The sequence below is a fragment of the Acinonyx jubatus genome, chromosome A2 (assembly GCF_027475565.1).
Source record: "Acinonyx jubatus isolate Ajub_Pintada_27869175 chromosome A2, VMU_Ajub_asm_v1.0, whole genome shotgun sequence".
Classification (NCBI taxonomy): Eukaryota; Metazoa; Chordata; class Mammalia; order Carnivora; family Felidae; genus Acinonyx; species Acinonyx jubatus.
Genome location: NC_069383.1, coordinates 147,478,923 through 147,489,358, shown reverse-complemented (window position 1 = coordinate 147,489,358; position 10,436 = coordinate 147,478,923). Strand labels below are relative to the sequence as shown.

Here is a 10,436-nt window from a genome sequence, read left to right as displayed (position 1 = left end):
ACCTTCAAGAAAGGTTAGTGGTTTGATTGGTGAAGGAGTTGATGGCAGGAAGATCACAACTCTGGAAGGAAAAGAGGTGGAACAGAGGCAAGGCGTGGGAGAGAGAAGACTGGCCACCTTTTCTGTATGTTCTGGAAGGTTGGGTTGGAACCAGAATGCTACATGGAGGAATTTAGAGTTATGTAGGAACAGGGATCCTTGAAGGTCTTGGAGCACAGCTGTGGTGGTTTTATGAAATGAGCCCCGGGATGCCTGGCTGGCTCAGTTAGTGGAACATGCGACTTTTGATCTTGGGGTTGTGAGTTCGATGGGCATAAGTTTACTTTAAAAAAATTTATTTTATCAGGGCGCCTGGGTGGCTCAGTCAGTTGGGCATCCGACTTTGGCTCAGGTCATGATCTCACGGTTTGTGGATTTGAGCCCCACGTCGGGCTCTGTGCTGACAGCTCAGAGTCTGGAGCCTGCTTTGGATTGTGACTCTCTCTCTCTCTGCCCTCCTCCCCTCTGTCTCTCTCTAAAATAAACATTAAAGAAACTTATTTTATTTTTCAATAATTCTTTTTTTTTTAATTAAAAAATTTTTTTAACATTTTATTTTTTTGAGAGACAGAGCACAAGCAGGGGAGGGGCAAAGAGAGGGAGACACAGAATCCAAAGCAGGCTCCGGGCTCTGAGCTGTCAGCACAGAGCCCGATGTAGGGCTCGAGCTCATGAACGTGAGACCATGACCTGAGCTGAAATCAGATGCCTAACTGACTGAGCCACTCAGGCGCTCCCCCCCCCCCAAAATTTAGTTTTTAAATATTAAAGAAGAGAAAGTTAGCTTCCAGTATGAGTTTGGAGACTGGACTGGAGGCAAGTTGGTTACTGCTGTGTTCCAGTAGGGAGATAGGGGACCTGAACAAGAATAGTGGTCAGCAGGGGAATGAAGGGGGAGAAAGAAGGTTCAAGATGAGTCAGTTCAGCAGACATTAGGGACCTGAATGGTGCTGGTACCATCAGGGATTTACCATTGAGTAGAAGGGGCAGAAGGTGGCAATGGAAAGATGGAGGAGTAAGGCAGCATCAGCTAAGTACTGGTGAGGACTTGCGAGAATCGGAATAAAGAGGGGCCCTTAGACTGCCAAAAGGGGAGAAGGATTGAGTCTGTGGCAGGCAGGCAAGATGAGGGGCTGTTCTTGGGTGAGCTAAAAAAGGTGGAGGAGGTAAAGACCAGGCTCTGCCTAAGGACCAAGGAGTAGATAGGCTGGAGCCAAATGAAGTATCCCTTGGGGAAAAGTGGGGCAAAAGACTGACCTGAAGGCTGAGGTGGGTCAGTAGGGTATCTCTGGAAGTTCTGAGTGGGATAGTGCTTGTGTTCCAGTTTTGACACAGGTTGCAGGGGGTGCAATTGCTGGAGGTAGAAAAGGTGGTCAAAAGAAATGGCGAGGAAGGGATGTACTTAGGGAGGAGAAACCATGATTTGTTGACCCACTTGGTGGGTAGGGGACTAGTGTGTTTTAAAATGTCTACAGTTTGGGAGACTCAGAATCATAGCAGGGATGATGTGGCTTTTGGCTGGATTCATTGAAAAATTGTCATTGACTTGCAGACTTGACCTGCGCAGGGCAAACTAAAGGTAGCCCGTGATAGTGTGAAGTTGATCCCCCTTTACCTTGCTTGCCTTTTTGAGTTGAGTTTATTTTGGTCATAGCCTTCTTGATAAGAGGTGTACAACTAGCCTAGTGGAATGGCAAGTGGTGATAGACCCATTTAGTGGATGGGTAAGAATAAGAGTGAGGCCTTGTGAGGTTTTTCCTAGCCTGTATAGGAAGTCAGTGATGAGAAGTTTGGTTCAATATGCAGGTCCTCTGGGTGTGTTGTTTAGATTGGAGCCACTACAGAGTGTGACTGCTTGGAGGCTAGAGGCTTCCAGAGTATTCAGAGAAGTAAGAAATGCTGGTTTCATTGTGGGGGCCCAAATGGGGACTATAGAGTATTGAACTCCAAGGGAACTCGAGTGAGAATAAATTCAGGTAGTGTGTTGTTCTTCAGTGTGTCCTGTGTATTGGTTAAGGATTTCTCTGTCCTTTTCTGGAGTTTTCTCTCTCCTCCCCATTAAAGAGTGTATCTGTGCCTTTGCCAGTGTTTCTGTGCTGTTGCTTCTTAAGCCTCCATCTTTTTCTGCTTTTTCTGTGTTGACATTCTAGGCCTGGAGTAAGGTGATAGTGGTTTTGAATACACAAGTGATTAATCTAGTTATTTCCCAGTGGGTCTTTTTGTGTCTATGCCTCTGGATAATAATTTAAAACAGTCTTCCTACGAGTCACATAACCTGCTTTGCCTTTTGACCGTTCTATTTCACTCTGATCATTAGTCAGTAATACTGCTCAGATAGCAATTTCTATAAATAGGATTTTAGAGTAGTTTACAAAATTACACCAGCCAGAGGGCTTAATTTAGCTTTAATGAATAGGGTTTCCTATTTTCCTATTTCTTGTGTTTGATAGCTAAGCATTTTCTTAACTTTGCTCTGGGTCTAGGCTGGAAAGATGGATGGGATGCAGTGGTACAATATCATAAACTGAAGATGTCTAAGTTGATGAAGCTGTTCTGTGTTCTCTGTTGGAGTAAATTAAATCTGAAAGAAACTTTAGCAGTATGCTGATTTAATTTATACTTATATTTTATTGTAATTAAAAATTTTGGGGGCACCTGGGGTGGCTCAGTCGGTTAAGTGTCCAAGTTTGGCTCAGGTCATGATCTTGCGGTTCTTGAGTTTGAGCCCTGCTTCGGGCTCTGTGCAGACATCTCAGAGCCTGGAGCCTGCTTCGGATTCTTTATCTTCCCTCTGCTCTTCCCCCACTCGCCCTCTGTCTCTCTCTCAAAAATAAATAAGCATTAAAAAAAAAAAATTAAAGGGATGACTGGGTGGCTCAGTTGGGTGGACATCTGACTTCGGCTTGGGTCATGATCTCAGTTTGTGAGTCTGAGCCCCACATCAGGTTCTGTGCTGATAGCCTGGAGCCTGCTTCGGATTCTGTGTCTCCCTCTCTCTGCTCCTCCCCCACTTGCTCTCTGTCTCTCTCTGACTCTCAAAAATCAATAAGTTTATTTATTTAAGCAGTCTCTGCACCTAACATGGGCCTCGAAATTAGTACCCTGAGATCAAGAGCTGCATGCTCTATGGACTGAGCCAGCCAGGTGCCTGGGTTTATACTTTGGCTTTATTTTTTCTAAAGTTTATTTATTTTTGAGAGAGAAAGTGCACATGTGCACATGTGAGTGAGTGGGGGAGAGGCAGAGAGTGAGGGGGAGAAAGAGAATCCCAAGCAGGCTACCCACTGTCAGCGTGGAGCCCAGTGTGGGGCATGAACCCACAAATTGTGAGATCATGACCTGAGCTGAAGTCAGGAGTTGAATGCTTAGCTGACTGAATCATCCAGGTGCCTCTACTTCTGTTTTATTTATTTTTTTTAATTTTAATTTAAATTTTTAAATTTTTTTTAATGTTTATTATTTTGAGAGAGAGAGAGAGAGAGAGAGACAGTGTGAGCGGGGGAGGGGTAGAGAGAGAGGGAGGCACAGAATCTGAAGCAGGCTTCAGGCTCCGGGCTGTCAGCACAGAGCCCGACATGGGGCATGAACCCATGAACCACGAGATCACGACCTGAGCCGAAGTTGGACACTTAACCATCTGAGCCACCCAGGTGCCCCTCTACTTCTGTTTTAAAAGCAGGCTCATAGGGGTGCCTGGGTGGCTCAGCTGGTTAAACATCTGACTTGGGTTCAGGTCATGATCTCACAGTTGGTGAGTTCAAGCCCTGTGTTGGGCTCTGTGCTGACAGCTCAGGGCCTAGAGCCTGCCTCAGATTCTGTGTGTGTGTGTCTCTGCTCCTCCTCGCTCGTGCTCTCTCTCAAAAATAAATTAACATTAAAAAATAAAATCAGGCTCATAGTGGGAACAATCAACTGAATATAAAAAAATCACTTTTATGGCTGACTTTGTCCTACACATCATGGGGTACGTTTAATAGCCCTGAGGTTAAAATACCACTGTCTAAATTTTAGATATTGGAATTGTTTATTATAATTATTTTAATTAAGTGATCTCCATGCACAACACGGGACTCAAACTCATGACCTTCAGATCAAGAGTTGCATGCTCTACTGATTGAGCTAGCCAGGTGCCCCTATTGGAATTATTTCTGTCTTTGAAATTGTTTACAGTTTTTGGTACTGGTTTAATTCTACAGAAAACATTTAGTTTGTCACTCTTTGACAAAGAAAGGTGACTGATTGGTGGGGTGGGCAGGAGACTGAGTGGCATTCCCCACTTCCTTTGGTGTAATTCTTTTTTGGTTGTGGGCATTCACCAATATTGGATCCTTCTTTTCCTGCAGGGCCTCTGCTCTTCAGGAAGATAAAAGACTTTTAAAGCAGCCTAGCACTAGAAGGCAAGGTAAGGTACTTGAAAAGAGATTGCTGCAAAAGAAAGATGATTGGTACTTGCATTCTTGGCAAAATGATTATGGGATTTTAAGACACTATAGTGGGGAAAAAGCTGTATCAAGTAATACATATAGTTAAAATAAGAAATTTTGAAAATGAAAAGAAAGGAAAAATCCTTTGTCCCCCAAGTTTAGTCTTTCTTTTTTTTTTTTTTTTTAAGTTTTATTTAATCTTTGCACCACACGTGGAGCTTGAACCCACAACCCCAAGATCAAGAGTCTCATGCTCTTCCAACTGAGCCAGCCAGACACCTGTAGTCAGTCTTTATTTTATTTTTAAAAATTTATTATTTTTAAATTAATCACACCCAATCTGGGGCTTGAACTCAGAACCTCAGGATCAAGAGTTGCTTGCTCCACTGACTGAGCCAGCCAGGCACCCACTAGTCTCTCTTTAAATAGGAAATGCCAACCCATGGTACAAACTCAGAAAGTTCAAAAGGATTATGCAAGGGAAAGCTTCTACCCATCCCTTTGGTCCCCAGTTCTCCCTAGGAGCAGCCATTATTCCCTGAGACCTGGGTGTCTTCCAGAGACCTTGGGCAGCACTTTTACGGAGTTTAGGTTAGAGCATAGACTCCATTTTTATCCTGCTTTTTTCTTAGCATTATAGCATGAGCTGTGTTTTAGATATACAACATTTGTAATGGCTAACCTGTTCGTAGTTCTTAGATAGTTGTTTCTTACTTTGATTATAATACGTAATGTTGCTATTAACATTTTTGGGCATTAAGCTTTTTTGGAATCTTTTTTTTTTTTTTTAAGAATTTCATTATTAAAAAAAAAAATAATCTCTACACTCAGTGTGGAGCTCGAATTCAACCCAAGAGCTGCATGCCCCACTGACTTTAGCTAGTCAAGCACCCCTAGAATCTTTTTTATCACCATATTAAATATAAAGCTTTTGAAAAAAGTGAGACATGACTTACAGTTTTGTAGGAGCACATCTGTATTGTAGGAGCACATCTGTAATGTCAAGTGAGGCTGGTTTGTATTCGTTTTTATTTTTAAGCATGGTGTATGTTTTCCCTGGTCCCTTTTCTGTGACTTGTATGGATATGTGATTTTTATAGCCATGCAGAGGCCCAGGCTCAATGTTCTCTGCCATTGGGCGTAGGTGTAGCCACAGATTCAGTCTTCCTGAGGCGGTCCCAGCTCTCAGATACCCTAAGTATAGGGGAGGGTGCCATCAAGGGGAGCTCAAGGACAAGTGAGACACTTGGAAGGATGTGTCATATTCAGGGGAACAATGACCAGTGCCCAGCTTGGCACTTGCTCTTCATTTCTATGGATGTTGAGTTTTTGTATGTGGAGTATGGGGATCTACAAACAAGAAGCATCTCTTACAGAGTTCTTTCTTTTTTCTTTAATTTATTATTATTAATAACATTTTTAATGTATGTTTATTTTTGAGAGGGAGAGAGAGAGAGAGAGAGAGAGAGACAGGACAAGTGGGGGAAGGGCAGAGAGAGAGAGAGAGAGAGAGACACGCAGAGTCTGAAGCAGGCTCCAGGCTCAGAACTGTCAGCACAGAGCCCAACATAGGGCTTGAATCCACAAACCGTGAGATCATGATCTGAGCCAGAGTCGGGTGTTTAACCAATTGAGCCACCCCGGCACCCCGAATTATTATTATTTTTTAAGTAAGCCCTACACCTAACGTGGGGCTTGAACTCATGACCTGAGATCAAGGGTCACTTGCTCTACTGATTGAGCCAGTCGGGTGCCCCAGAGTTCTTTCTAATAGTTGGTATCTAGGAGCACCTGGGTGGTTCAGTTGATTAAGCACCCAACTCTTGGTATTAGCTCAGGTCATGATCTCATGGTTGTGGGATCAAGCCCCACATTGGGGCTTGGATTTCTTGAATTCCTGCTTGGAATTCTCTCTCTCTCTCTCTCTCTCTCTCTCTCTCTCTCTCTCTCAAAATAAATAAGTAAACATTAAAAAAGTAATAATGGTATCTACTGAAATAGGTTAGTGGACTTGGAGATGTTTGTTTTTGCAAATGATATGGTCGTTTCTATTTTACCTCTCTCTGTGCTGGGAGCATTTCCCTCCAAGCATCCTAGGGATTGATAAGGGATTACTTAAGATTCCCAAGGCTGTCTATAGCAGAAGTGAACCAGTTCTGCCTTGGTTGTCATACATGCCTCTCTTAATTAGCTCAGTTCTCTAGGACTGGGTTGATACTTCAGCCAATTTTTGCCAAGAAAAATTATACAGTGAATAATGGAATTCCAAATAGCATTTCCTTTTTATTTGGCTATTAATCAGAACCTGGGACACCATCCATTTTCTGGGCCCTTATTTTACTATGGAATGCTTCCATAAAACACGCATCTCTCATCACTATAAATGTCACGTGTATACTCCTGTTTGGGCTGGTAGGTTATCTTTGCATCATAACTGCCCTGACCTCAGGGAGCCTTGCTTACTGGATTTTTTAATAGTGGAGACCAGCCTGATGAGTGGTCCTTGAGCAGGGGTGGGTTCTGCATCTTGTGGAAAATTAGGAAATGTAGAGAACTTTGCTCTACCTGTTATGTTAAGCATGCCTGAATAAGTGTCTTATATTTTTAGACTGAGCAGTGTTGGGAAGATTGAATTGCCTGAGCAGAGAAATTTGGTGGGAGGAGACTAGAAGAGAAGCTCTTTATTAAAGATCTAAAAATAGAATTCATTAAAGTCTCAAATAGGTAACAGTAGGATTCCTGTCTTACTCTCTCCTCTGGATTTGTGCTACCAGCTGTTGCTTCTGCTTACCTGGAAAAGATCACAATATTTTGTCAGAAGGGTCAACAGTATAGACTTAAAATACTGTGTTTGCCAGTCTGAAGATGTGCTTTTTCCAGTTTTAAAGTACTTTAAAAAGCGACTGGATTCTTTGGCGCTGGGAAGAAATTCTTAGCAGGAAAAGTTGATTCTTTTCCTTGGAATGCCCGCCCTGAGCTGAAGGGCCTGTGGGGTCCCCTCTCCCTTCAAAGCCTTGAGTTTTTTTCCTTCTGGTTAGGCATTGATGACGAGAGAGGGGACTCTTGTGTAAGGCATCTAATTTGCCCATCTAATGCTACCTTAATCAGATGGGACCTCAGGTCTCCCTTCTGATTTTTTAAAGAGGGGTTTCTTTTTGAATCAAAAAGGTGGAAAGGAAAATGGCTGCTCATGTGCCTGTGGTGCCCCGGGCTGCCTTTGCCCTTTTCCTCTGTGTGAGGGGGTGAAGGAATATCCTTGTCTCCCCTCTTCTCTCCTGCCATGAGCTTCCAGGGAGAATGGGGCTCATTGTGGGCTGTGCCTGCAGGCACAGTGTCAGGTCTGCTGTGGCTTCTGTCTGGTCTGCTGTGGTTTCTGGGTGCTGAGGGCCCAGCAAGTAGTCATTTCCTCACATGCTGCCCTGCTGTTCAGGACTGTTCTGAGGCATGGTGCATGTGTTTTGTTTGCTCCTAGGTCTGTCCTCTGATTTTGTCACGTCTTGATAAACATTCTTGTGGACCCTTTTGCAGGCCTGAGCTCACTCTTGCAACAGATTTGAGGCCATATTTGGAGAGGCAGGCCTGTTGCTCCCAAGGGTGGCTTAGTGCCTGGTCACAAGAGGCTAGGCACTCTCTCCAGGCCTTTCTTATGTTTGGAATCCTCTGGGAAGCATAGGATTAATCCATTTGTGAATGAAATAGGCTTTAAATTTTTAAAAATTTATTTTGGCCTTCAATTGTATCTCAATAAGGCTGGAAAAAATTTGTTTTAGCTTTAATCAACTATAGAACTTATTCAAGATGTGAAATGCTAGAGTATGATTCTCCAGGTAGGGGAAGCCAGAGGGACTCAGCTTTTTAAAAAACAGGTTTGTTTTGGACGTGGATACTCTCTCCTGATACCAAAGTGCCTTACCCATCAGGCGGTTCTTTTTTATTTTTTTAATGTTTATTTTTTGAAAGAGAGAGACAGAGCATGAGTGGAGGAGGAGCAGAGAGAGAGGGAGACACAGAGCTTGAAGCAGGCTCCAGGTTCTGAGCTGTCAGCATAGAGCCCAGTGCAGGGCTTGAACTCACAAACCGCGGGATCATGACCTGAGCCGAAGTCGGATGCTTAACTGACTGAGCCGCCCAGGTGCCCCCATCAGGCGGTTCTTTTGACCCTAGACCAGTGTGTCCTTGGGGAAAAAAAAGTATGAGGTACTTCTGTTTTTTGTGAGTGGACAGATAGAGGCTGCTTCTTTTTCAGGGGTGTTAGTTTCAGATGGGGAGCCAGATGTATGGTCAGCTGTTGTGCATTAGCAGGTTCTGTAAGGATCAGGTGAGTGAGCTGGTGATGGTAGGAGGATGGAAAAGCCCTGGTCACGCCCTCCTGGAGTTGGCAGAGGGCTTTTCTACATGAAGTCTATATGATTGCATGGATGGCTGCTAATTTTGTTCCATTAAAACCCAGATAGGGAGATTATTCGGAATGGTACTGGAAAGGTCATTTGAGTAAAAAAATTCCATTCTTTCCATGATGCTTCAGTATGTCTGATTTCTTCGTCTTCTGTGGAAGTGTCCTCTGAAAGGAGCAGCTGGCACTGGCACTACCCTGGGTGTTTGCCTTCCTCCTACCTTTTGTTTTTTTTCTTTTATTAGAGGGGGACAAAATCTAGTCTATTTTATCCTTCTGACTGGGCAAAATGATAGGTTTCTTTTCTCTGTTTTAGGATTGGGGGTGGCGTTTTGTTTTTATCAAATAAAAGAATAAAACATACTTACCATGCTGAGATCACACTGTCAATACCAGCACTTGTTATAAGATGGTATTGAGTTCTAATGGAGAACTCTTCTTTCAGATAGTGCCTGCTCATACATAGTGTTTTGGGTCATGAGTTCCCAAGAGGTGAGGTCTACCCACTGAAGGTTCTTACACTTTGGCAAGACCAGCAAGAGTTTGGCACAACCAGCAAGAGTTTGGCACAAGTGTGATGAGGTTGGACAAAGAAAACTGAGTATTCTCAGCAGTAGAAACAGGGGCCTGAGGAAGGAACCTACCAGATGTACTGAGTCCCCTGGGACCCTTGCATCCTAATATGGCCTAAGTAAGGCCCTTGACCTCTCTGCTTCAGTAAAACTGGGACAGTATCCTTCCCATAGGCTGCTGAGAAGGAAATAAAGGTTGACTAGTAATGTTCCCTGTACTGTTCTGTAATGGCTACTTGTTAATATTACATTTATCCTTTTCCTTTCCGGTGTAAATTAGGACTCTGATATTTAACAAAGGCTGGTTATGTTTCTTAGGTTGAGTTACGGGTTCAGGGGTGTTTTTTTATTATGTTTCACAATTACAAATATAATAGGTGATTTTAGATGTAGCTAGCATTTGATAGAATCAAACAAACCTAGATACAAGCCCATTGGTACCTCCCAGGAAGCAGCTCTACCTTGACTGCTCACTCATCTGTGGGGTTTTGAGTGCTACGGTGTCTTGTTGGGGTGTCTTGTTGGGGCGGGTGGTCCTTGGAGGCATTGGCCTCTGTCAAGATGAGTAAGAGGATGAAAATACTTTGAGGACCAAGGTCTCTCTCTGTTAACTAGACAGCCTTGTTTAGATTTTTTTTTTAAAGTAACCTCCACACCCAGTGTGGGGCTCAAACTCATGACCCAAGATCAAGAGTTGCATACTCTACTGGCTGAGCTAGCCAGGCGTCCCAACATTGTTTAGATTTTTAAGAAGTTTCTTCAGAGGTTGTTTGTGCCCAGGTTTGTTTTCTTGAATCTTACCAGTGAAGTAGAAGGAGCATAGGCTGACAAGGTTGTTGCATGTGAGTTGAGTGACTGGAAGTGCTTTGTTTCTTTTTCTGTACGCTGTTTATATCTTTTCAAGCTATCAGCAGCAGTGCATGCCTTAGAGTGAAAGCCCTTGGTTTTCAAAGGACTAGACGTGTACTTATTTTTTCCCCTCATGACCATATGACCTCCTGACTGGGT

The 10,436-nt window shown here is 43.4% G+C and overlaps 1 protein-coding gene across 5 annotated transcripts in view; it reads left to right on the top strand.

Moving 5' to 3' along the window:
* DAG1 (dystroglycan 1) overlaps window positions 1-10,436 on the top strand; it is a 69,878-nt gene that overhangs the window by 3,107 nt on the left and 56,335 nt on the right. For 3 of the 5 annotated variants that reach the window (XM_053219374.1, XM_027038722.2, XM_053219373.1), the window contains exon 2: window positions 4,383-4,441. The exons of the other annotated variants lie outside the window; for them this stretch is intronic. The gene's annotated coding sequence lies outside the window, so the exon portion shown is untranslated. The remainder of the gene's footprint in view (window positions 1-4,382; window positions 4,442-10,436) is intronic. 5 annotated transcript variants of the gene reach the window in all.